Source organism: Leptinotarsa decemlineata, unplaced genomic scaffold (genome assembly GCF_025532065.1).
Source record: "Leptinotarsa decemlineata unplaced genomic scaffold, Ldec_3_MD MMD2_P_RNA_scaffold_5, whole genome shotgun sequence".
Lineage (NCBI taxonomy): Eukaryota > Metazoa > Arthropoda > Insecta > Coleoptera > Chrysomelidae > Leptinotarsa > Leptinotarsa decemlineata.
Window position 1 is genome coordinate 24,144,046 of NW_027412532.1, and position 26,628 is coordinate 24,170,673.

Here is a 26,628-nt window from a genome sequence, read left to right on the forward strand (position 1 = left end):
GACTAATTTTGATACAAAAAAAATTGTCTGGTTGAACATAAGACTAGACAAGAGACTATAACCTCTTGTCTTGGTGACATCACTACTCGTCAGAGAAAGAAAGCTGGGGTAGCAAAATTTCTAACTAAGTTATATTCTTAACATCTAGAAATAATATATGTTTGTCGTTTATATGATCGTTTACGATTCTTAGAAGTTTTTTTTAATGATTGGACAAATAGAATAGAGGTGGTTCTTGAAACGACAATACAAAGGGGATTATTTTTACCTGAAATGATTATTTTTGGTTTTTTGGAATTTATAGGCCAAATTTGCAATGAGTAGTGTTACTGATAAGTTGGATATATTACTAACTGAATTTTATTCAAATGCTGAATAAATTTGATCAGTAGCTCTCAATAATGCAAGGATCAGATACGTAACTATTTACTACCCTGATAACGTTAACATTTGATAGTTCTTACGAACCTCTGGCGTAAAATGAACTTTTTGAAAAACACTTTATCAACACCAGAACAAAATAACGGTATCACGACGCGCATTTTGCTAACCAAGTTAGCGTCTTCGGGCGGGAGATCAGCATGACTAAATTTTTCGACAGACGTTTACCACACCCTACTGTGTAGGTAGTTGGGAGAGATTAATATTTCGAAATAATAATTTCCTTATACGTATGTATCACTCCTCGATAGTTTTCACTTTTGATTTCTGCCAGAGTTTTGATATATGGGATGTTTCTTCCCCGCTTGGGGCTTTGTTCACGAGATGTAGTTGTTACCAGATACCAGTCTTTCTCTCAGACGAAGGTTTCATGTATATAGCGGAGCCGTATTGAAATTAATCGAGTCCCAGACACTTTGCTATCTGCAGTCTGTCCTATATTGATGAGAGGTAATACCTCGAAACCGCGGTCTGCAGGTTATCTATTTGAATGATTTCAGCATGGTCCTGCTGCTAGATGAACGAGAAACATCTGCGAGACTGGCATCTGTAAGGAATCTTGCATGAATGTCTGTCGGATATAATTCATTATCCAGCGTGGTATTAGCCGGGGAAGTAGTTGTTTTCCTTCAGATGTTTACCACACCCTATACTGTGTAGGTAGTTGGGAGAAAATAATATTTCGAAATTCATTTCGAAATATTTATTTCCTTATTGTTGTGTTATGTTGTGTGTGTACAAAGTTGATTTTCAATCATATGATTCTTCATATTTCTACTATTTTTTCATGTTCTTAGAAGCTATTGTTCAATTGATCCGATATTCACTTCTACAGACAGCTTGGAAATCTGGAACGTATAAGTTATTCCACTAATACAATCAGTAATCATATTTTGTGAAAAGTTGGTAGGTAGGTGTACATTCAATTATTTTCTCCCTGTCGATATGGACCCATTGGTAATCATTAAAAGCATAAAGACGGTAACCATTTTGAAACAAATACTGTAAATCTGAAAATTGCAGATTTTTTATATAGAAAATGAAATTCAGATGAAAAATGTAATCTGGAAAACTTCATTGAATTTTTGGGTGAAGTCGTAAAAGCATATAGAAAGAATATCTTAGTATTTGCCTCGATTATTAAACCTGAAAGTGTCAACTAACTCATAATTGGCAACATTGGTAAAAATGTAAATGGTTATCAGTGACTCTTTTCCGAATTAAAAACTTTTGTCGAATAGTAACTATTTTGTACAATTTGTCAAGAATCAGAAATAGTTTCAAAATCTCAATTTGAGACCACCTTAGCTGTGCGCAGAAGACTGGAGTGGAAAGGCCCACAGCCCAGCCAGTCAAATTTGTCTGTTGTGAAGTGAGCATCGTGGCTTAATCGAGTGTACAGTCCGAGCAGAAATAAAGCGTAAAGGGTACAATTTAAGTATCGTAACTTGAACAGGATGGAGTTTAAGTCACACCTAAATCGTAAAGTGCTGACAAGTCAAACGAGGGAAGTTAAAGCCAATGTTATTTTTTTTATGCAACGAGAAGCGGCAGAAAATAAACCTATAAAGGACTTTGAAAAAGTCCAAGAAAGAGCTGCTATGGCAACTGTCGTAAGTTTAAGAAGTATACAAAAAAATTCAAAGGAAATGAAATCGATCGAGAATGGAGAAGTTGCTGCTTTTTTGACACAAAATATGAAAAGAAAGAAAGCCGCAGCTAAAACTGATAAAGGATTGCTTCGATGATTTATTATTATTATACCGTCAATAAAATGGTTCCAACTCTACGGCGCATACATCATAAATTTAAATTCGAAAATAACTATGCTGGTTCCTACGAAAGCTTGAGAAAAGTGATGCATGACATGGGATTTCGTTGGAGGAAAACGAAAAATAATCGAAAATTATCAATGGAAAAGCTAGATATCGTTGAGTTAAGATCGAATTTTTTGCTAAATATGAAAAAATTTCGAGAAGAAAAGCGACCCATAATTTTCATGTACTAAACGTATATTCATTCCTCACATACCCACACCTGGAATGACAACACTAGTGAAGGTTTACATAAACCAGTATCAAAAGGGCAAAGACTACTGATAGTGAATGCGAGCAGTGAAAATTGATTTGAGAAAAATGCTCATTTGAATTTTAGATCAAATAAGAAGTCAGGTGATTATCATAAAGAGATGAGCTTCATGAATTATATAAAATGGCTACAGGAGATGCTTATTCCTAATTTACCACCAAATAGTGTCTTAGTGATAGACAATACTCCCTATCACAATGTGCAGGCAAATAAGTATCCTACTTTATGTAATAGAAAGATCGAAATGATGGAATGGCTAAGACAACGAAATATACCTTTTACAGAAGATTTGTTAAACACTGATTGGTATAGTCTGATTAAAATTCATAAACCGCGATATAAAATGTATAAAATTTATGAAATTATGAGCACTCACGGGCATACCGTTCTAAGGCTTCCTCCATACCACCCTGACTGAAATCCTATAGAGTTAGTGTGGGCGTCTGTAAAGTAATATGTTGCACAAATAAATGTAGATTTCAGCTTAAAGACCTAGGAAAAATTATGCGATGAATTTTTTAGTACGTTTTCTGAAACTGAGTGGAAAAAACGATGTGACCATGCTCAAAGTTTTGAACAGTTTTTCATGGAAAAGGCACCAATATTAGATTTCATGGTAGATGACATGATAATCAACTTGCAAGAAGATAGTGACACTGAACCAGATTACATCAGTTCAGATCTTAGCGAAGATTCATCCTCCGAAGATTAAGATAAAATTTTTTTTATTTAAATTTTTGCGTTTTTTGCCTTTTGTAATTTTTTGTACTGTTTTATTTGTAATTATTACGTTCTTAGAAATTTTTTGCCGTATTTTGTGTTTAATTAGTACTTACTTAGGGCAAGCGCACACTATAGACTTTTTATCGGCCGATAGTTTAGTCTGGTTGGGTTGGGTGGGGGCACACTACCCAAACAAAACTGTTCGGTTCGGTGCGGGTGCGCAGACCACCATCTGAAAAGTCTGAATAGTTGTTGATGTATATAATATTTTGACGCGTTGTATTGAAAGTATTAAAGAATGTTATCGAGGAAAGCTGTTGTTGCACTTATCATTGCAGGAGGAAGAAATTTGAAGAAAACAAGCAAAAGATACCGTGAATGGTGGGTGCACCCTATTTTAAGTGATAGATTAGTTCAAGGAATGTTCTACACGCTCCATCCCAAGCTGCTGGAATATGTTCTTCGCTTACTATAGAGTGAGCATAACCAGCTTCAATGAGCTTGTTAGACTAGTCGGACCATTAATTATGAAGCAAGATACGAATTTAAGAAGCACAATACCTGTGCGCACAACTTCCGCAATTCAATTTTCTACCGAACATTCGGCAATATTCGACATAATTATGAAAAAAAAATGTAATGGAAATGCAAATATATTCAAAGATAAAGTAGGTACTAGATGATATTTGATATCAGATATCAACAATGAAATGTAGAGTGGAGAGTATGCAGGCACCGACTGTTTAGTTGGTGAGTCTGCGCACTCTCATAAACACACAGTCTGATTAGAACTCGGCCGATAGTTGTCCAACTTTGTAATTGAATCAGAATTGGGAAGGCTATCCAACTAGTTTCTGATTATTCAGTCGGCCGACTGGAATCGCTTAGATGTGCGGACTCACATTACGATTCTACACTAATAAGCATCCAACTAAACTATCGGCCGATAAAAAAATTAGTGTAAAGTTACCCACAACTTTTCATCCACAGTTTATGACGAAGGACAATCGAACAGGGTTTAGAATGAGATTTGCGAACAGTGTTGCCAGATTGCAAATATTAATAATTTTACCTGTATTTTGATGTTATCATTTCAAAAACACGATATATTATTGAAACATGTCGAATAAATGAGTCAGCATTCCACATAAACTCATTATATCAGCCAACTGTCCGTATACAAGCAGTAATACCGAAAAAAATGTGAAATAAGAGTGAAATATTATTCAGGAAAATTCATTTGTACCGAAACATGTAGCGAATGAGAACTGGAAAAATGGTTTCTCGGTAAAAATTTTATGACTTGTAAAAAGTATGTCATTTGAAATATCCTGCGTTAAACAATACCGGATGCCCAGGAAAGACTCATCCACAAAATATCAAATTTCTCACTGATCAAAAATAGTTTGTTGTCCTTCGGTGCGAAAGAAAAAGTTCCGTATATTCGGAACTGGATTACTCATAAAAGTATAATTTCTCACTTATCAAGAATAGTTTGTCGATGAAAATTTCACAATATATTCTTCTGAAGTACATCTATCGACGTGCTGAAACAGATTTGCGTACCATACATTCCTTGGGTGCGAAAAAAATAGTTCCATATATCGGACCTGAATTACTCAAAAAAAGTCAAATTTCTCATTTATCAAAAATAGTTTGTCGATGAAAATTTCAGAATGTATTCTTTGAAAGTATATTCATCGACGTGTCAGAACATATTTGCGTACCATACGTTCCTTCGGTGCGAAAGAAAACGTTCCATATATTCGGAACTGAATTACTCATAATAGTCAAATTTCTCACTTATCAAGAATAGTTTGTCGATGAAAATTTCAGAATGTATTCTTCTAAAGTATATCTATCGACGTGCCCAAACAGATTTGCGTACCATACGTTCCTTGGGTGCGAAAAAAAATACTACCATATATTCGGAACTGAATAACTCAAGAAAGTCAAATTTCTCACTTATCAAAAATAGTTTGTCGATGAAAGTATCAGAATATATCCTTCCAAAGTATATCTATCGATGTGCTAAAACAGATTTGCGTACCATACGTTCCTTGGGTGCGAAAAAAAATACTTCCATATATTTGGAACTGAATTACTCAAAAAAGTCAAATTTCTCACTTATCAAAAATAGTTTGTCGATGAAAGTTTCAGAATATATCCTTCTAAAGTATATCTATCGACGTGCCCAAACAGATTTGCGTACCATACGTTCCTTCGGTGCGAAAAAAAAAGTTCCATATATTCGGAACTGAATTACTCATAAAAGTCAAATTTCTGACTTATCAAAAATAGTTTGTCGATGAAAATTTTAGAATATATTCTTCTGAAGTATATCTATTGACGTGCTGAAATAGATTTGCGTACCATACGTTCCTTGGTTGCGAAAAAAAATAAATCCGTATATTCGGAACTGAATTACTCAAAAAAGTCAAACTTATCACTTATCAAAAATAGTTTGTCGATCAAAATTTCAGGATATATTCTTCCAAAGTATATCTATCAACGTGCCCAAACAGATTTGCGTACCGTACGTTCCTTCAGAAGAATATATTCTGAAATTTTCATCGACAAACTATTTTTGATAAGTGAGAAATTTTACTTTTTTTGAGTTATTCAGTTCCGAATATATGGATCTTTTTTTTTCGCACCCAAGGAACATATGGTACGCAAATCTGTTCAGGCACGTCGATAGATATACTTCAGAAGAATATATTCTGGAATTTTCATCGACAAACTATTTTTGATAAGTGAGAAATTTTACTTTTTTTTGAGTTATTCAGTTCCGAATATATGGAACTTTTTTTTCCGCACCCAAGGAACATATGGTACGCAAATCTGTTTGGAAACGTCGATAGATATACTTCAGAAGAATATATTCTGAAATTTCCATCGACAAACTATTTTGATAAGTGAGAAATTTGACTTTTATGAATAATTCAATTCCGAATATACGAAACTTTTTTTCTCATCGATGGAAAGTATGGTTTGCAAATCTGTTTAAGCACGTCGATAGATATACTTCAGAAGAATATATTCTGAAATTTTCATCGACAAACTATTTTTGATAAGTGAGAAATTTGACTTTCATGAGTAATTCAGTTCCGAATATACGGAACTTTTTTTTTGCACCGAAGGAACGTATGGTACGCAAATCTGTTCGGACACGTCGATAGATATACTACAGAAGTATATATTCTGAAATTTTCATCGACAAACTATTTTTGATAAGTGAGAAATTTGACTTTTTTGAGTAATTCAGTTCTGAATATATGGAAGTATTTTTTTTCGCACTGAAGGAACGTATGGTACGCAAATCTGTTTGGGTAAGTCGATAGATATACTTTAGAAGAATATATTCTGAAATTTTCATCGACAAACTATTTTTGATAAGTGAGAAATTTGACTTTTATGAATAATTCAATTCCGAATATACGAAACTTTTTTTCTCATCGATGGAAAGTATGGTTTGCAAATCTGTTTAGGCACGTCGATAGATATACTTCAGAAGAATATATTCTGAAATTTTCATCGACAAACTATTTTTGATAAGTGAGAATTTGACTTTCATGAGTAATTCAGTTCCGAATATACGGAACTTTTTTTTTGCACCGAAGGAACGTATGGTACGCAAATCTGTTTCAGCACGTCGATACATATACTTTCGCTGAAATGATTCTGAAATTCTGGACAACAAACTATTTTTGATCAGTGAGAAATTTGACTTTTATGAGTAATTCAGTTCCGAATATACGGACCTTTTTTTTTGCACCGAAGGAACGTATGGTACGCAAATCTGTTCGGACACGTCGATAGATATACTACAGAAGTATATATTCTGAAATTTTCATCGACAAACTATTTTTGATAAGTGAGAAATTTGACTTTTTTGAGTAATTCAGTTCCGAATATATGGAAGTATTTTTTTTCGCACCGAAGGAACGTATGGTACGCAAATCTGTTTGGGCACGTCGATAGATATACTTCAGAAGGATATATTCTGGAACTTTCATCGACAAACTATTTTTGATAAGTGAGAAATTTGACTTTTTTGAGTAATTCAGTTCCGAATATATGGAAGTATTTTTTTTCGCACCCAAGGAACGTATGGTACGCAAATCGTTTCCAGCACGTCGATAGATATACTTTAGAAGAATATATTCTGAAATTTCCATCGACAAACTATTCTTGATAAGTGAGAATTTGATTTTTATGAGTAGTTCAGTTCCGAATATAAGGAACTTTTTCTTTCGCACCGAAGGAACGTATGGTACGCAAATATGTTCTGGCACGTCGATGAATATACTTTCAAAGAATACATTCTGAAATTTTCATCGACAAACTATTTTTGATAAATGAGAAATTTGACTTTTTTTGAGTAATCCAAGGAACGTATGGTACGCAAATCTGTTTGGGCACGTCGATAGATATTTCTCAGAAGAATATATTGTGAAATTTTCATCGACAAACTATTTTTGATAAGTGAGAAATTTTACTTTTTTTGAGTTATTCAGTTCCGAATATATGGAACTATTTTTTTTCGCACCCAAGGAACGTATGGTACACAAATCTGTTTCAGCACGTCGATAGATATACTTTAGAAGAATATATCCTGAAATTTTCATCGACAAACTATTTTTGATAAGTGAGAAATTTGACTTTCATGAGTAATTCAGTTCCGAATATACGGAACTTTTTTTTTGCACCGAAGGAACGTATGGTACGCAAATCTGTTTCAGCACGTCGATAGATATACTTTAGAAGAATATATTCTGGAATTTTCATCGACAAACTATTTTTGATGAGTGAGAAATTTGACTTTTTTTGAATAATTCAGTTCCGAATATATGGAACTATTTTTCTTTCGCACCCAAGAAACGAATGGTACGCAAATCTGTTTTAGCACGTCGATAGATATACTTTCGCTGAATTAATTCTGAAATTTTCCTGGGCATTCGGTATTGTTTAACGCAGGATATTTCAAATGACATACTTTTTACAAGTCATAAAATTTTTACCGAGAAACTATTTTTCCAGTTCTCATTCGCTACCTGTTTCGGTACAAATGAATTTTTCCTGAATACTATTTTACTCTTATTTAACATTTTTTTCGGTATTACTGCTTGTATACGGACAGTTGGCTGATATAATGAGTTTATGTAGAATGCTGACTCATTTATTCGACATGTTTCAATAATATATCGTGTTTTTGAAATGATAACATCAAAATACAGGTAAAATTATTAATATTTGCAATCTGGCAACACTGTTCGCAAATCTCATTCTAAACCCTGTTCGATTGTCCTTCGTCATAAACTGTGGATGAAAAGTTGTGGGTAACTTCACACTAATGATAAAAAATCTGTAGTGTGCGCTTGCCCTTACACTTACTTACACTATTAATTGATAAAGTCGAATTTAACGATTGAAATCTGCCGATAGCGTAGGAAATTTACGGCGATTCTTCTAGATTTCAGAAGCCAGACCGGATACGATCTTGAACTCGAGAAAGTCGTATCAAGGGGGCTAGCTGAAGGGAACCAATCATTTAAGGAATATCGAACAAGATATATGAAGTTGAAGACTACAAATGCAATGTGAAAGAAGTGTACATACAAAAAAAGTACTCTATGTTTGTATAAATCTCAAATTCTCAAGTTATCTGATGAGTTAACCGATTAGTACACAGAAAAAAGTCGCCTGATTTGAGACAGATTTGTGACAGGACACCACGTGACAATTTGGTGCACTCTGGTTGACTGGGTAGTCTGTCTGTCTTGTCTAGCGAGCTGGTATAAGATAATAAGATAATAAGATGTCAAATAGAGGTGAGAAGATAATAAAAAATTCACATGTCAAAAATGAAAAAAATCTGAGTCAACATTATCCTGAATAATAAATCATGAACAGACATCTTAGTTTCCGTCACCCGTCATTAGTTCTGTACTTGGAGTACTGCTCTCTCTCTCTCTTTCTCTCTCTCTCTCTTTCTCTCTCTCTCTCTCTCTCCCTCTTCCTCTCTCTCTCTCTCTCTTTTCTTTCTCTCTCTCTCTTTTTGGAGTTTTGGGAAAGAGATCGATTTTGATGCTCGTGTGTAATTATAGGTCAGAAAAGACTTCAAGACTTTCGGTCTTTGAGCCAAGGCCCTGAGATTTTTAGATTGGAAATTTAGGAAATGTCGATTTATATATCTGCCTTTAAAATGACGTTATGTTTGTATGGAATTAAGTTTTGAGAAATCACAAACGATAAGATAATAAAGAAAAGAGAAATGAAACTTTCTGTTTTTTACCACTTTTATTTGTATGTCTGTATAGGACGAAACTGCAGTAACGTTAGTTACAAATGAAAGTGGTAAAAACATAGAAAGTTTAATTTCTCTTTTCTTCAATATGATTTCCTACCACGTGGTAACGGCTATATCTATAAATTTATTGATAAGATAATATATTCAATTCGACGATAGACTGGTGACTTAAAATTAAAAAATTAATGATTATGGGATGAGAGTTCTTTCTTTCCACTAGAATGTGATATATGAAATAATTTGTGTGAAATTTTATAAATCATGTGAAATTAATTTTTATATTTTTTTATCAAAGTAGTAGTAGTAAGTAGTAAGGGATCATGATTTTTCAATCTTCTAGATTCACTTCATTAAATTTTCAATTTCTTGTACACCAGTAATGAAAATATTTGTTTTAATTGGAAACAAATTTTCGACCACACCCTTCAATAATTTAATACCATGTTGAATAGAAATATTGTAATATCATGTTTATATTTGATGATTGTCTAGTACATTTTCCAGAGGGTCCCTATAATTTTTCAACTGGTTTTGAAAAAATCAACTCGTTTGAAATCATATATTTGTTCTTGTTCCATGTAATCTTTATTTTTTAAAATGGTTTTATTCAGCTTGACCTGTTTGTTTGTTTGGGTCAAATATATTAATTGAAATTTGACTCCCCTCCTGTTGACAGATATATCTTAAATTTGGTTCACACATTTAGATTTGATGACAATACAATTAAATAAATTCTGTATCATTGTTAATCCAAGATGGCGATAGAAAATGGCGACTTACATATTGTTTCACAACTACCTCTATAATGGTATCAAATGACAGGGCTTGACTAGTAGAATAGTATCTACACTTTAAAAAGATGGAAATTCAAAATGGCCGTAGCTACAAACTGGTGGATTACATATTTCCTGAGGCATTGAATAAACTAAACAGAATGTGATGAATCGAGTAACAAAACTAAAAACTTGAAAATAATAAAAGTAGAAAAAAGTTTTCATGTTAAACGGTTTTATTGAAAAAAAAAGTTAATAATGATGTAGATAACGGCAGGTCCTAGGTAGCAGTAAACATACCATTTTCCTCAGTAATCAACAGTAATTAATCAGATAAAAAATTATAAAATCGTAACATATTTACTCTGGTTACTCTATGCCCAGTGATTTCATTATTTTTTTATCTGATCAATACCGTGGATTGCTGAGGATAGGGGTGTGATGACTGTTACCTAGGACTTTCCGAATTATTTTTCAGATTTAAGTACATTATCTACATATTGGTTATCTTGTTTTTTCAATGAAATCGTTTAATATAAAAAAATTTCAGTTATTTTATTTATTGAAATACATGGTGAAGGTATCCCCAACTATCTTACAATTAATTGAAATAATTCAACAAATCACAACAATGAATTATTACCTATTTGAAACTCATCAATACAGTTTATTGTATGATTTTCACTATAAAGGGTTTTACAAAAACCGCGACACGTGTTTCGCTATCTTGAGCGTGAATTAATAAAAATGCTTTCCACAATACTCGTAGACTACAAATGATTAACTATAGGTAATTAAGAAAATATCACTTCATATTATAATTTCATACATCCATTTTTCTCTTCGATACATTAATAGATTGGATGAACATAATACATTAAGTTCATCTGACGTAATTTGAAACCACAAAAGAGAAGCGCTTTACGTGATTGATCATCCTTCACACTTTGTTGACCCAAAAGCCTCCTCTGATAATTCTTTTATGGCAAAACAAAAATTCCAGGTCAGTGTATACTTCAATAATAAATCTCAACTGAACTATTTCTGAGGCCGAGAACAGTGATGAATATGCCTCTGAGACCTGTAAATTTGATTTAGGCTTACAATTTGTCAACGAACTATATAGATTCACAGTAGTAACGAGACAGTGTGTCGATATATACCAGAGGTTCTCAAACTTAATTGTTCTACCGCCCACTTAATTATTAATTATTTTCAAGCGCCCCCATTATTTTTTACTTTACTACATCTTAAGAATCACAATCACAGTCATTATTTCAATAATTAAATTATGTGTGTCATGTGAAAATGAGACTTTCTGATGAGGGTAATGTAAAACACCATTTTGTAATATCAGGAAAACTTTTATTCGTGTTATTAAAACAAACATTTCAATTTGAATTTTAAAACTAATCTGATGTGAAGTATGAATTTGAGGATTTTTAACAAATTTGTTAATATCAGTCTGGAATTTACTCAAAAACAGCCGTTAGTCACGGCGTTCGGTAATCTGCAACCGATTTCTCTTTTTAGTTAGCAACGTTGCCACAGCACTAAATCCACGTTTACACAAATACGATGATGGGAATGTTATCAAAAATAATTGAACGATGGACCACAATCCAGGGTACAATTGGTATTGGCTTCTGTAGCCAAAATTCTTGGTATCCATTTTTGAATTTTATTTCATTTCCTCGTTCGTTATCAGTTCTATGAGTTCTTCTTCCAGCTGGGGTGATCCTACTGTGTTGACATTTGAAAAAGGATTCAACACCCAGTCAGGTATTTCCAATTTTAAAATATCCTGGAATCGTTCTGCGAAATCACAGTGGAGGTTTCTCCAAATGTTGCCAGTAAACAAGCAAGTCGTCGTTGTTGAAAGATACTGCCGACAAATTAGGGAAATTGCGATACTCACGTCTGCCTATATTTTTCTTGAATAAGAGCAATTTGGCTACAAAAGCAGCAATGGCATTTTTTGTTTTAATCAAATTCAAGTCGTCACCTTGAAGTTGGAGATTGACATCATTAAATAATTTATACAGGTCTGTCAAGTACACAATATCATTCTTTGAAGTGATGAGGTTGTCGCGCAATTGTTTGCATTTGTTTTCCAAGAACTCTATCACGAAGTCGAATTAATTGTAAAATTGAGTCAGACAGTTACCTCTTGATAACCAACGCATTTCTGTGTGAAATAGCAATCGGTTGAAATCTTCATCTTTAGCAACACAAAGCTGATCAAATAATCTGTCAGTTGAAGAGCTGTTTCGGATTTTATTGACTGCTTTAATGATATATTGCAGTGATTGAGAGAGGCGTTCACTCAAATTTTTTGCAACCAAATGTTGCCTATGAATGACACAATATACAGCGAGCACATCTGGAATTTTATTTTTTAAGTATGCTATGCAGCCCTTTGTGACATCCTGTCATAGCCGGGGCGCCATCCGTCGCAGCTGATATAATATTCTTCAGTGGAATTTCTTTCTCATCACAACATTTTTCCAGTGTATTATGCAGGGTGTAACTGAATAAGTGTAAAACATTTAAGGAGGTGATTCCTCATCGAGAAAAAGATAGGATCTTTCATATAAAGAAACTTCATTGGAGCATCCCTCGTTAAGATACAGCCCTTTGAAGGGGGTACATAAAATTTGTATAACAATTTTTTTCACAAGCACTGAAAAAGTTACAAAATTGAAATCAACCTGACGTTTTGTACTACCAAAAAGACACTCAGCCGATAATTTATTTGGTTTACCCCATGGTTGTAAGGGGTGGGAAACGCAACCCCTGAAATTTATTTCCAATGTAACTTTTTGTCATATTATTTGTTCACCATTTAAAAATTCATTTCCGATATCCTGTTTCATTCTAAACAAAAAATGTCTCTTGGGTTTTTTGCACAAAATGAACCAGTTCGCAGCAAAAAATTATTTCACGAACAACTACAGAGATACATCGTCATAAATGCGAACTAGATTTATTGTTATTTTGTAGTTAGTACCTGCATTGAACGATTGAAGGGTAATAAACAAAACTGATTTATTAATATCAAAACACACATCAAGTAGAAATCATAGTAAATTTTCAATATGTCTACCTTCAGACATTACGCATGCGTCTAGACGTCGGCGCATTGAGCCACGTATCTGCTCAAATATTCAACTATTCCTCTTTGATTACCCTTCACGTATTGATGATGCGGTTTTTTAAGTCCTCTACATCGCGAACAGGAATACGATAAACCAAATGCTGTGAATGGCTCCAGATAGAGAAATCGAGAGGATTAAGATCCGGGGATCGAGCGGGCCAGTTATACACTGATTTGCATATGTTTCAGTTGAATGCTGACGTGCTACTTGACTAAAATGTGCGGGAGCCCCATCATGCATAAAAAACATATCCCTTCTGACGCCCAAAGGAACTTCCTCCAGCAGTACTGGATGCACTTCTCTTAAAAATTGAACGTATGCCTCACCATTTAATCGAGGAGGAAGAAAATGAGGCTCAATTAAATCATCCCCAATAACTCCCAGCCACACGTTAAGAGAAAACTGTTCTTGATGGTTAGTTTCGACAATATCGTGAGGGTTTTCATCAGCCCATTTGTGGTAAATATGAAAATTAATAATCTTGTCCCGAGAAACACTACATTCGTCTGTGAATTCTATCGTTTACAGAAAGTCACAATTTCTTCTAATCATTTCCAGCATCCAATTGCAAAACTTAAGTCGGTTCGGAAAGGCTCGCGGTAACAGTGCCTGTACTCGTTGCAGATGGTAAGGGTATCAGAGTTGTTCCTTTAAAATTCGAAATAACGTCATATGATCAACATTTAGCTGGAAAGCAATCTTTTTAGTACTGGTAGTAGGTTGTTCTTCAATCAGATTAAGTACTGCTTCCTCAAGCTGTGGTGTTCGTACTTCTCGATGGCGGCCACAATCCTGCGTTCTTTTGTCGAATGAACTCTTATCTCGTAATCGTTGATGAAGTCGAGCAAATATTCTATGTAAAGGATGCTGCCGTTGATGATACATTTCAGCATATCTTCTAGAAGCTTCTTACCCATTCCCCTTTGAGAGACCGTAAACGTAACGCACATCAGCAATTTCCTCATTTGTGTATGGCATTTTGATAACAAGTGAATTATTAAAGTAACAAATCAAGAACAGAACAACAACACACAATTGGTATTAATTCAATTTCGAAAATTCACAAACTAACAGCGTCATACCAATTTAATTGTCACTATCGCTAATAGCGACCTACTAGATAGATTAGTTTCGTATTTTCGCATTTATGACGATGTATCTCTGAATTGTTCCTAAAATAATTTTTTGCTGCGAACTGATTCATTTCGGACATTTTCTGACATTTTTTGTTTAGAAAGAAACAGGCTATCGGAAATAAATTTTCAAATGGTAAACAAATGATAAGACAAAAAGTTACATTGGTTACAGTGGTTGCGTTTTCCACCCCTTACAACCATGGGTGAACCAAATAAATTTCTGGCTAAGTGTCTTTTTGGTGGTACAAAACGTTAGGCAATTTCAATATTGTAACTTTTTCAGTGCTTGTGAAAAAAATTGTTATACAAATTGTATGTACCCTCTTTAAGGGGCTGTATCTTAACAAGGAAATTCCGTGCTATACTGCCGTTTTTTTTTTTTTTGCTTCCGACATAATTTTGTCTTCAAAAATGCCGAAGTAAAGAATCGAGTATTAAAAACTTGCTAATGACACCACTCACAATATTCACCACCGCACGTGCAGTACTTTACCTAGATAATCGTTAACCAAATCCACTTGTTTTCGTAATATCGCTGAATGACATTACTGGAGAATGGAGGCTAAAAACTTCTCGCTTCGTATCAAACGTGAAGAAGCAGTAAAGTTTGTGTTAAAAGCAAAAAAAAAATTAAATTAGCCATCGCCCTCCTAAACCGCTTCAACACCCCCCAATCTTCTCTATGCCCTTTATTGGCCCCCTATAGACCTGCAGCGCCCACTAGGGGACGTTATCGCCCACTTTGACAAAGACTGATATATACAAAAAAAAATCACTAGGAAGTCAATTTGAAGAATTATCGTTTATTGTTTCCTCAATACATATGATCAGTGGAAAGTCACAGGGTTAATTGTTTATTATTTGTTATTCGAATATTATGATTACACTAGAAACAAGACTAAGCGAATTCAGCACTTTTTCCTGATGTGTCAAATTTCTGCTCTACTTTTGAACAGATGTCCTAAGAACATAAACCCTATTTATGAAATAAATATTCATATATACCCATTATTTCATTAGTAACTTGTGTACACGTCCTGATTCCTATTGACGACTGAAGTGTACTTATTGAAAATAACAAATTGGGTGTTATTATAATGAAAATACTTCAATTTTGATGCTTTATTTGTATTGCAGGTGCTTATATGGTTAGATATGATTTTTTCACTTGTGGTTGAGTCGATTACGAGGTCATTTATCGTGAAAGTGACTATATTTGGAAAAACAAACCAAAACTGGCGTGTAATTCTCACTACCTTGAAATGTGAATTATATTATTTTCAAGTATATGAACATACAGGTATAACATTTCCAACTCTGTTGTTATATATTTATATATCTTCATCGTTTATCAGTAATTTTTTGAACGATGCATTTTGGGTGTTTATATTCATTTTAAAAGAAGCTGTGTGAATTGTATATTCGAAGTAAACAATATTGTGCACTCTCAAAGTTGACGGCACTCTCAAATGACAAAAAAACCAATGTATAGAAAGCCGAACTAGTCCACGTGGATTGTATGCTTGGCGGTTCGTATTGGATAATTTTTACTAACCGAGTTTTATGATTGGCTGAAGAGTCATGAATTTAAATTTGAAGTCATGTTACGGTGACGAATAGAAATCGGAGAAATCGAGAAATGTTATCACCATCCTGTTCAGTTCATGAACTGATCGCGATTTGAGTGTTGAAATTCGACATTGGTGCAGTTATAATTACTCAAACATGTTTCTTATCTGTTTTAAAATATGGCGTCCTTGGACGAGTACTGATAGTAATAACGAGTGTGATAACAACGCAGACTTTTTCCAGTGTAGTGATTCCAATAGCGATAGTGAACAATGCGAAAAAGAGATACCAGTAAATAAGATTTGGATGCATTTGAATATTGAAACACAGATAGCATGTTTCAATGTATACAAGAATCTACATATCAAGTTCAGGTTTGAGGGTAACAAACTATTACAAGCAACATAAGATTTTACCGAAATTCCTTTCTCAACTGTACGTAAAAAAAGTCAAAAACAAACCTTATGAACGCAAGACGTCATGTGATACGGGATTACCAAAACCTTTAGATGTTCATCTAATAAAATCATCTAAAAAAATAATATACGATTGTTACAAAAGCAATAAGATTCCTACAACTGAAATCACAAGAGAGTAATTGAATACTTTCGGTCATAACGTGAGCTGCTGTAACAAAACTCTTCAGAATTGGATAAACTAGAATATAGATTTGAAATAATAAACAAACGTCAAGCAGTTATGGAAGACAAAAAAATAGTGTAATTGGGTAACAAATACTTAGAACAAGTAACTAAATAGAGACAAGAACAACGGCAAATTTTCTATTTGAACGAAACTTGGTATGACACTCACGACACAGTTACGAACGGGTGTAGTGATGGTACGAAAATGTGAACGCCTAACATGCCTGCAAACAAATGATCGCGACAAATCATTGTGCATTGCGGAGGAAGTAAAGGATGGGTTCCGCATTCTTCTAAATTATGTGGAAAAAACTTGAGGAATGCAATGCGACAGCTCATCAAAGTACCAAATAAAAATTCGAGAAAAGATGAAATAAAAAGTTTTTAATGGATAACAATTTGTATTCTGGAGATGACAATACCAAAAACCAACTGCTTGAAGTTTAACAGACAAACACATTTGAAAAAGTGTATGTCCTTGAGAGTATTGCTGAAAAGTATGGACACACTATACTGAGACTTCCCCCTATTTTTGTGTTTTCAATCCCATCGAGTTCATTATGGGAAAATTGAATCAAAGCATCAGGCGTTAAAATAATTTTCCAAAATTTTATAAAGAGATAATAGAGGAAGAAGTACCTAATATTACCGAAGAAGACTGGCAGAAAAGGATTAAAAAAGTTAATTTAGTTGAAAAAGACTGTATAGAGATTTGACAGTTCCATATCATTGGTGGAAATAAATTGATTCAAAAGACGACAGTGATAGTGAAACAGAGAATATGGATGAGGAATTATCAAAAGCTTTCGAAGAAAGTTAGTGAAGTGTTTCTTATAGCGATATATATGTGCGCTCGCAGATAATTAGCTTCAAATCCGTTTTGTAGATTTTAATATTGAAATACATATATATATATATAATATATATATATATATATATATATATATATATATATATATATATATATAATATATATTTATATATATATACATATATATATATATATATATATATATATATATATATATATATATATATATATATATATATATATATATATATATATAAAATCTAGAAAGGTTAATGCAGTCAAGCTGCTGGATAATAATTCCATGAAAATCAAAAAATAAATAGATAAGTACTCTTTGATCATCCCCACATTGATTTCAATTCAAGAGTGACCGGTAGACAGCTGTTTCAGCCTATTGGGCATCGTCAGTACCGGGCAGGCGGTCCTCGATTGAAGACAAAATGAGAAAAAACCAAGAGAATACTTGATAAAAATAGCTGCGTAAATGCAAGCGAAACATAAGTGGAACCACCTATTGTTGTGACACCCAAGTCAACTTGCCAAGTTTTTATGTCAGTGTTGGTGGTTTGACCATTCAACCGACAACTGCGGTAGCAGAAATTTGGGAAGCTAACCTGAAATGCCATCGGAAAACGAATCCACATGTTTCTAGAAATGATATGAAATCTAGAAAGGTTAATGCAGTCAAGCAGCTGGAAAAATTCCATGAAAATCAAAAACTAAATAGATAAGTACTCTTTGATCATCACCACATTGATTTCAATTTAAGAGCCACCGGTAGACTTATGTTTCGCTTGCAATGTGGGAATGATCAAAGAGTACTCATCTATTCATATATATTATATATATATATATAATATATATATATATATATATATATATATATATATATATATATATATATATATATATATATATATATATAGTGATTTCAATTATCACCCTGTTATTCAAATCTCTATTTTCCCACTCATCTATATAATCGGAAATTATTATTAAATAACGAAACTTGTTAGCTACCTGACCATATTATTAACGGGGAGCTGTTCAAGGTAGGTTGCACTATATTGTTTACTTGAACTATACCATATACGATCATATCATATAGATTTCCACCATCACTATATATTATAAAATAGTCCTTACATGTCTTCTGTCTATCTATCTGAACGCGATTAACTCAAAAACTATTACGGCTGCACCATTCGACGGAATAATTTTAGAGAAAGGTTCATGTATATAATTTATTATTATTTCGTCCAAAATGGTTGTTATATGATGACGTTATTCGTAATAACTCGGGGAGGCGGTGTAACTCATGCCAAGCTGGGTAACATATAACAATCCAGAAAAGTCCGTTATGGCATTGGTCTCTCTTTCAATATTTGAAAAAAGGGTCATATATATAATGTAGTGATTGTAGAGCTATTTAGGCGAATACAGTTTTGAATCTTTTCAAATCAAATACGTTCGTTACCTTAACCATTTCATATACATCATAATTGCCTTCACACTATACAATTCAAATTTATATCTTGAAAGTTATCGTAAAAATGTTCTCAAGCGTCCCCACAAACCGATGTGAAACAAATAATGAAGAAAGGTTGGATATCAGTCAAACAAAAGCAAGGGAGAAAGGTAAAATTTTGTGAAAAAAAGTGAAAGGCAAGGTAGAACAATGTGAAAAGGTGACAGGGTGAGTAAAGTCATGTATATCCTGGCTGGTTTTAATGCAAACATCTAAGTGAAATTAATAATAATTAAAGGTTGCTTTGAAGTATATTTTTATTATGGCTCCAATCTAGCCATAGGACTTATTATCGATGTTGAACACAATCTTAAATCAGTTTCGAGTTATTTTTCACTTTTCACTTTGTTTTGTTGTGTTGAAGCGCGTGTTTTTTTTAATATTATTTATTTTCCACTTTTTAGTTTTGTTGCCTATTTCAAGCCCATTTGTTTCAAAACAAAATATATATGCATGTGCAGATAGTGGCGATCTTGATCAGAATAATGAGATAAACTTATGAAATTATTGTATTGTCACCGATTATTGATGAGTGTACAAAGTTTAAAATTATTCTGTCCGTTTGTAATTAGTCAAAATCGAGTCCAAAGGAGTCAGTTACAAACGAACAAACAATAGTGAAGCTAATAAAAGCGTGTTAATATAACTTACTCTGGATCTTTGTGTGGAGGCTATCCATTCCGAACGAAAAAAGAACTCTTTCTGACTTGGTGTTAAAATTGACATGTATAAAATATCCAAACATGTACCTGCATTCAGTGTGTATGTTATGATTGAATTCATCAAAAGATGCAAAATCTCATAGGCCACTTCTATGGCCTATGTAGGATTTTGCTTGAATTCTCCTTGTATCTATCTGATGTTGTCTTATAAATCGTCATATTTTTATCTGACTCTTCATTTCAAACATTAGATTAGAAAATCATGTAAGTACGATATTTGTTTCAAGTTGAACTATTTTATTTCTGGGCACTTGCTTCACAAAGCTTGCCAAAATAATCTTAATTTAACAAATCAAGCTACTAAATATAAGAAAAACACTTCAAAAATAATATTTTTTCCGCATATGACTCTCTGACTATTTCAAAAGCTTTTAATACGCAATCTTTCAGTTGTATATGTTCAGTCGTTTTATCAGAAACCCCGAACTGCCAATGCGAGTATATCGTCCGTTTCACCCTACAACCTTCAATTAATAAGTCTTCAGTAAGTGCCACAACAGCTAACTAATGACTTATTAATTGAACTCAGAGGTTTCACTGAACTTTGAAGTTCTATTGCCTTTTCAGTTTGGAAACCACCATTGTTGTATCTCATCGAATTTATTTTCAAAATTTCCACACACACACAAGTATAATGTTGTTGAGTAATCCATTTTCTTTTTCAGCACCACTCCCTTGAATTATTCTTTGTTTCGTAACAAGAGCTATATTTTAACACTTTTTTCTTTACGAACGCCAAGTACGAACTAGCTCTGGATAATTAGAAGAAAGCTGCATTTGAAACAAAGGAAATCGTCCTCGTTATCAAAAAGGCCATTTCCTAAATGACTCGTCGTGCGAAATGCTCATAGAGACTGAAAAGTTTGAGGAACCCGCATTAGTTTGGAATCCTACATAATACTCACACTTTGTCTTATGCATTATTCTTTCTTTACACTGCCAGATTTATGTGGGTGAAGTTGGAATGAATTATCGCCCGATTCTGTTCCGAAACGGGTTGTGAAATATAGGATAAATTAATTTCGAAAAATAATTTCGTATTCATGACAGTGTGATTCTGGTTTGTAAAACAAACTTCAAATCGAAATTGAAGTATTTGTTTTAAAGCAGTTTCAACATGCTTTAGGTGAAATGGAGTGAGCAACCACTCCGTGTGATAACATCGTGGAGTACAGTGAAGATATTATCGGCTCTAGCAACCACTCCACGTCATAACATTGTGGAATACTCCATAATATAGGGCTAGAGGACACACCAGGATGTGTGAACAAGAAGATGAGACTGTCAGGCATGTCCTATGCGAGTGCCCGGAGTTATCGTCAATAAGAGAGTGTGTTCGGCGAGTCTTGCCCTACACCTGCCGATATAAAGGAGATGTCTCCCAGTGACTTGTCCACTTTCCTGGAAAGGACAGGATGGACGATGACCTAGGAGGACAACTCCTCGGGAGGATGTACAATGGGTCACATGTGGCCTAAGTGCTGTCGACTCACATTCACCCTCCCCCCACTACAGATACAGATACATTGTGGAATAGAGTGAAGATATTATCGACTTGAGCAACCACTCCGCCTGATGACATTATCACAATAAAACTTCAGCGTATGCGGTTGTGCGTGTACGAGTATGGTTGGCGTTAAATTGTTTTCCTACTGTGCCCCACATTCACATTGAATATGACGAGCTGTCTTTGCCCCTTTGTTGCATTTCCTGCAGTTGAGATCTGCGTTATATAGCTTTTTTGAAGTAGTTTTTCAGTTCTCTTCTCGAACGGCCCCTTCATAAAAGGTTTTCCGTATCTGTTGCCGAATATGTCTGCCTAGTACTCTCTATATTTCATATCTACCCACTTTCCAATCTGGTTTCGTTCCGGAGATTGTGGTATTCCCACAAGTGGTTCAGTGCCTATATATGGAGTGTCAGTATAGATGTCAGTATTGGGTTCGTCAATGTCCCAAATGTAGCCTGGCTGTCTATGAGAATATTAATCCGCTCGTTTCGTTGAGGCCTCAAATTATCATTTTTTGTGTATTGCGAAATTGTAAACACTCCAGCCTGGAAGATAGATTGATTATGTACTGTCCGAATGGATAACTGAAATGAAGACTTCTCACCGTACAGTAAATTACTGCTCCTGTTCCATGTTCGGTTTTATTAGCAGTATAAGTAGTATTGGGTATGTTATTTGTTTTTCAGGAACTTAGGTTTTTCTGTTAATAGCTCCTCATATGTGTTGTTTTCCGCAACCAGTAGTTGCTTTCTTTGTTAGAAAACCGTAGGTACGATGGTGATGCTACTTGATATCTCAAACCCTGGGCCATCTGACCAAAATTATGCAGTATGGCCGGCAAAAATTTGTGATACTTCCTCTTCCATCCTCTTGACTTTATCATTCTGATCACGACCAAAGTACCGTGTCTGCTTTTTAGGCACAAAAAAACTTGAAGAACAGTAAAATATGTGAAATCGTCATTATTATTAAAGACCATTCCTATTTTATGAAATTTAACATTTCGCTATCATCTCAACTAGTGTGTCCCAAAAGTTGATTTGAACAACTATTGACTGGATGAATTTCCGGAAAAATAATTCCACACATTGGGAACATTGGGTAACGTAGTGAAATTAATAATTGTGATGAAAATATGAAGTATCATTACTTTTTTCCAGCGTCAAAACTCATTCTAACTTTGGACACAGTTTTTTACATCTCCGAAACGGCTCAACTGATTTTTACGAAAATATTCGTGTTTATTCGAATTTATTTTGATCTGGCAATAAATTGTATACCCTATTGAGATAATTTATATGACAGAACAACGTTTGCCGAATCAACTAGCCGTATAATATTTCTTATTAGTCAGTGGGCTATGCTTGAAGACTGGCAGTGAACAAATCTGAAGAAATGAACTTTAAACGTTCAAGCCGGTCTCGAATATACCTAAACAGTAGGTTGAATGGACTGACGCCTATCAGAAAACAACTACTCCCCTGGGTAATACCACGAAGGGCGTTGGATTATATCCGACAGGCGTCAGTGCAGAAATCTTCACAGAAAATTTCCTGCATATGCTATTGGCAACACAACTTGAAGAGTCGGCCTTCAATTTTGGAACGGACAGACTGGTTTCGGGCTCATTAGCCACTCATGAGTGCAAGATAGTGGCCATTATCGACCTAAAGTCAATGATATTCCATAATTGAAACTAAGTTGAAGCGAACAACAAAATGTCACTCCATCTAGTGGACGAGGTACTAACCAACTGCATATCCGTAATTTGCCCGATTCCTCTGAATAAGGAATAAAAACTTCCTTATTAGTCAGTGAGCTATGCTTGAAGACTGACAGTGAACAAATCTAAAGAAATGAACTCTAAACGTTCGGATATAATCCAACGCCCTTCGTGGTATCAGCCAGAGGAGTAGTTGTTTTCTGATAGGCGTCAGTCCATTTAACCTACTGTGTAGGTATATTCGGGACTGGCTTGAAAGTTTAAAGTTCAATTTCTTTAGTTTTAGTCGTCTAATATCCAAAACAAATTGATAAAATCATGGATTTTGATCTGTTGTATTTGTCTCCGCCCCGAATATCAGAATAACTATCAATATCAAAACAAGTCTCCATAATAGAATACGCCATTAATTTTGGGAAGCAAGTAATATGTTTGTTTGAAGGTGATTGACAATGTTTCGTGATGAATTTCACTAGTTCGGACTTCCATTGTCTACTATATAAAATGATTTGAAATCCCTGAAACAAGTAAAAAAGAATAATTAAAAAAGAATAGTTGAAAATAACAATTATATTAAGCAACAATAAACCTGAAATGAAATGATAGTGAAATAACCTACAAGTAAAAATATAATAATTGAATAAATAAAAATTAAAGGAATGAAAAAAGAAAATAATAAAAAATAAAAAGTTTAGAGATTCCAAGTCACGTTAGTTCACGACGTTTCGATTGTTGGTATCTACAATCGTCTTCGGGTGATGACTGGACTGATTCCTCTGAGAGATGACTTTACTTGTTTCAAGTAATATGTGTTTATAATCGAACGGAAAAGCATTTCTTGCAACTGGTGTTAAATACAGATTGATAACGAAGGCAACACATTCCGCACATTCATAAAAGTCCTAATTTCACAAAAGTTATCAAAATATTTCTCTGAGTATAAAATATTTTGCTAAATTTACACTTGGAACTACCGATAACTTATGTACTAGAGAAATTTTTACTCTAGTGTATGCAATATCCATATTTATTCAGAAGAAAAGTAATAACCGTCTGCAGTTATAAATATCATGAAGTAAAAATCTCCCTAGCGAGTTTTCATACTTTTTCTTTTATGTTACAGGTGGCAAAAGTTGGAATTACTTGGAAAACAAAAACATATCGCGGTAAGTGACTCTATCCAGTTATAAGATTCGAAAAGAACTTTTTTAATGGAAGTTTCTACAGTGCGAAGGTATGGAAAATAACGAACGAATAAATATATTGAAAATATAGAAACGAGGTGAACACTCTTTGTTCTCGATATATTTTGTGGTACCCTTTCATTGGGGAACAGATTAGACATGACTTAAACATAGTTGTCCAGTGACAGTGAATTGACCTACTTTTCCTGTTGTCTTATTTGATAATCAGAATATTGCTGGGGACTTCCAATGACACAAACAAACTGCGCTCTACAGTGCACATTCAACCCCAGGGGTTAAGCTGGAGTAGTCGACATTTAAGCTAAATGGATAACAAATATTTGAAAAAGACATTGTGGCATAGTCTACAGCTGACAGTATTTTGGTGAACGAAAAATATTGGAAGCTTCAAAAGAGGAATGAATAACTACATTAAATTATTTATGATGAAGATTTAGAAACTAACAGAGAAATTTCCTTCAAATACACACTGAAAGAAAAAGCATATGTGAACAGTTTCAACTTTAGAGGCACACCGATGGAAAACACAGAAACATTAATCACAAAACCTGTAATCCACACTCTTGACAAGCAAAAATATATGTATTTAAACCCATGAATGAAGAAAAATTTCATTTATATCATATAGTGGATTCAGCACCCATGATTGTTTAGTTGGTATTTCAATTTTTTATTTGTGTGATACTTCCATTCCACTGGTGTTTTGGTTGTACAGTTTCATTGGCAAATATTCAGTTGGTATATTCGTTTTTTCCTTATTTACTTTTGGCATTCTATATTGAATTTTATTTCGTGTCTCGTGTCCATGAAGATCTGTTCCATAGAATGTATCCATAGAATTGCCTCCATTATATATATACAAGGTAATGTCAAGATTTTCATTTCAATAAAAATTGGCTTGGCGTGTGTTCTGTTGCCCAAATTGGCCATATGATGCAGTGCTTGGAACCTTCGGTGTAGTAATGAATATTACTGGAGTTTTTTCCCCAACACCAAATCGTTGATTTTAACACCTCGACACGTGTATCGATCACCAAGTGATCATACGCCATTCAGGCGTACCACCCATACAGGTATACCAACCTAAATTAATTTTACAATTTTGCCTTATCTACTATTTTACAATATTTATTATATGAAACAATTTTCAGCTATATATAAATTAATTTCACAATATTGCCTATCCATTTATTTTTGCAATGTGTCCTTATATAGTAATCAGTAAACCCAATAGCATTATTTTATATTAACAAGCTATATAGTATGCTCTTTGGTATAGGTCCGTCATCGTTATTCATAATATTATTGTGTTTACTTATTTCTACATTCTCATAGGCATCTAGTTGCCTGTTGTTGTTAACTTGTCTTACTAATCTTAATGAACTGGTGTCTATGGAATGGTTTTGTTGCAAAATATGATGGGTGACTGCTGATTTTTCAGGTCTTCCATATTTTAAGTGTGCTACGTGTTACTTATATCTTACTTTAATAGATCTTTTTGTCTGTCCATAATATTTTGCATCGCAGTCCTTACATTCAATTTCGTAAATTCCAGACTTTTCTGAAATCTCGACTTTGTCTTTTGGACTTCCCAAAATAGTGTATGACTTGTTTTAAAAACCACCTTCATTTCTAGTTCCTTGAAAATCTTTCCAAAGTTCCTCGTATATTGGTGGTATGGAACTGAGATGTATTTATCTTGATTTTTGTCCTATCTGAAAGTCGAGATTTCGTTCATTCTTAACCTAAACTTCTTCTTCCTTATTATGTCATCTACAATACCCCTCGAGAAACCGTTAGTGGCTTCTATTTCCGGTATTGTACGTCTTTCTTTTGTGAACCTATCATGTGTTATAGGGAAAGTCAACTCAGCACGTTTGTACTGTCCACAGTGATGCGAACTGTCAGGAATATACCTGTACGTGCTTGTTTCTTTTTCAAATATATCGTATTCTAACTCTCCATGTTGGCTCCTCATTACCAAAACGTCAAGAAATGGTAGTTGTCCCTCATTTTCTAACTCTTACGTGAACTTTATTGATGGACATCTATTATTCGAAATGGAAACATAATCGTCAATATTTGATTTTTTGGTATTGAATATCGCGAAAATATCATCAACATACCTTAGCCAAATCCTAGGAAAATACTTCGACTTTTCTTTGGTTTCCATTTCGAATTTGCTCATGAACAGGTCTGCCAGGTAGGGGGACAAGGGGTTTCCCATGGCCGTTCCTTCTTGTTGTTCATAAAAGCAACCTTCTACCTGGAACCGATTTTGTTT

At 34.0% G+C, this 26,628-nt stretch overlaps 1 long non-coding RNA gene across 2 annotated transcripts in view; it reads left to right on the top strand.

The window, feature by feature from the left end:
* LOC111509725 (uncharacterized) overlaps window positions 1–26,628 on the top strand; it is a 524,725-nt gene that overhangs the window by 180,261 nt on the left and 317,836 nt on the right. For both annotated transcript variants that reach the window (XR_012464121.1, XR_012464120.1), the window contains exon 3: window positions 24,263–24,305. This is a non-coding gene — a long non-coding RNA (uncharacterized lncRNA). The remainder of the gene's footprint in view (window positions 1–24,262; window positions 24,306–26,628) is intronic.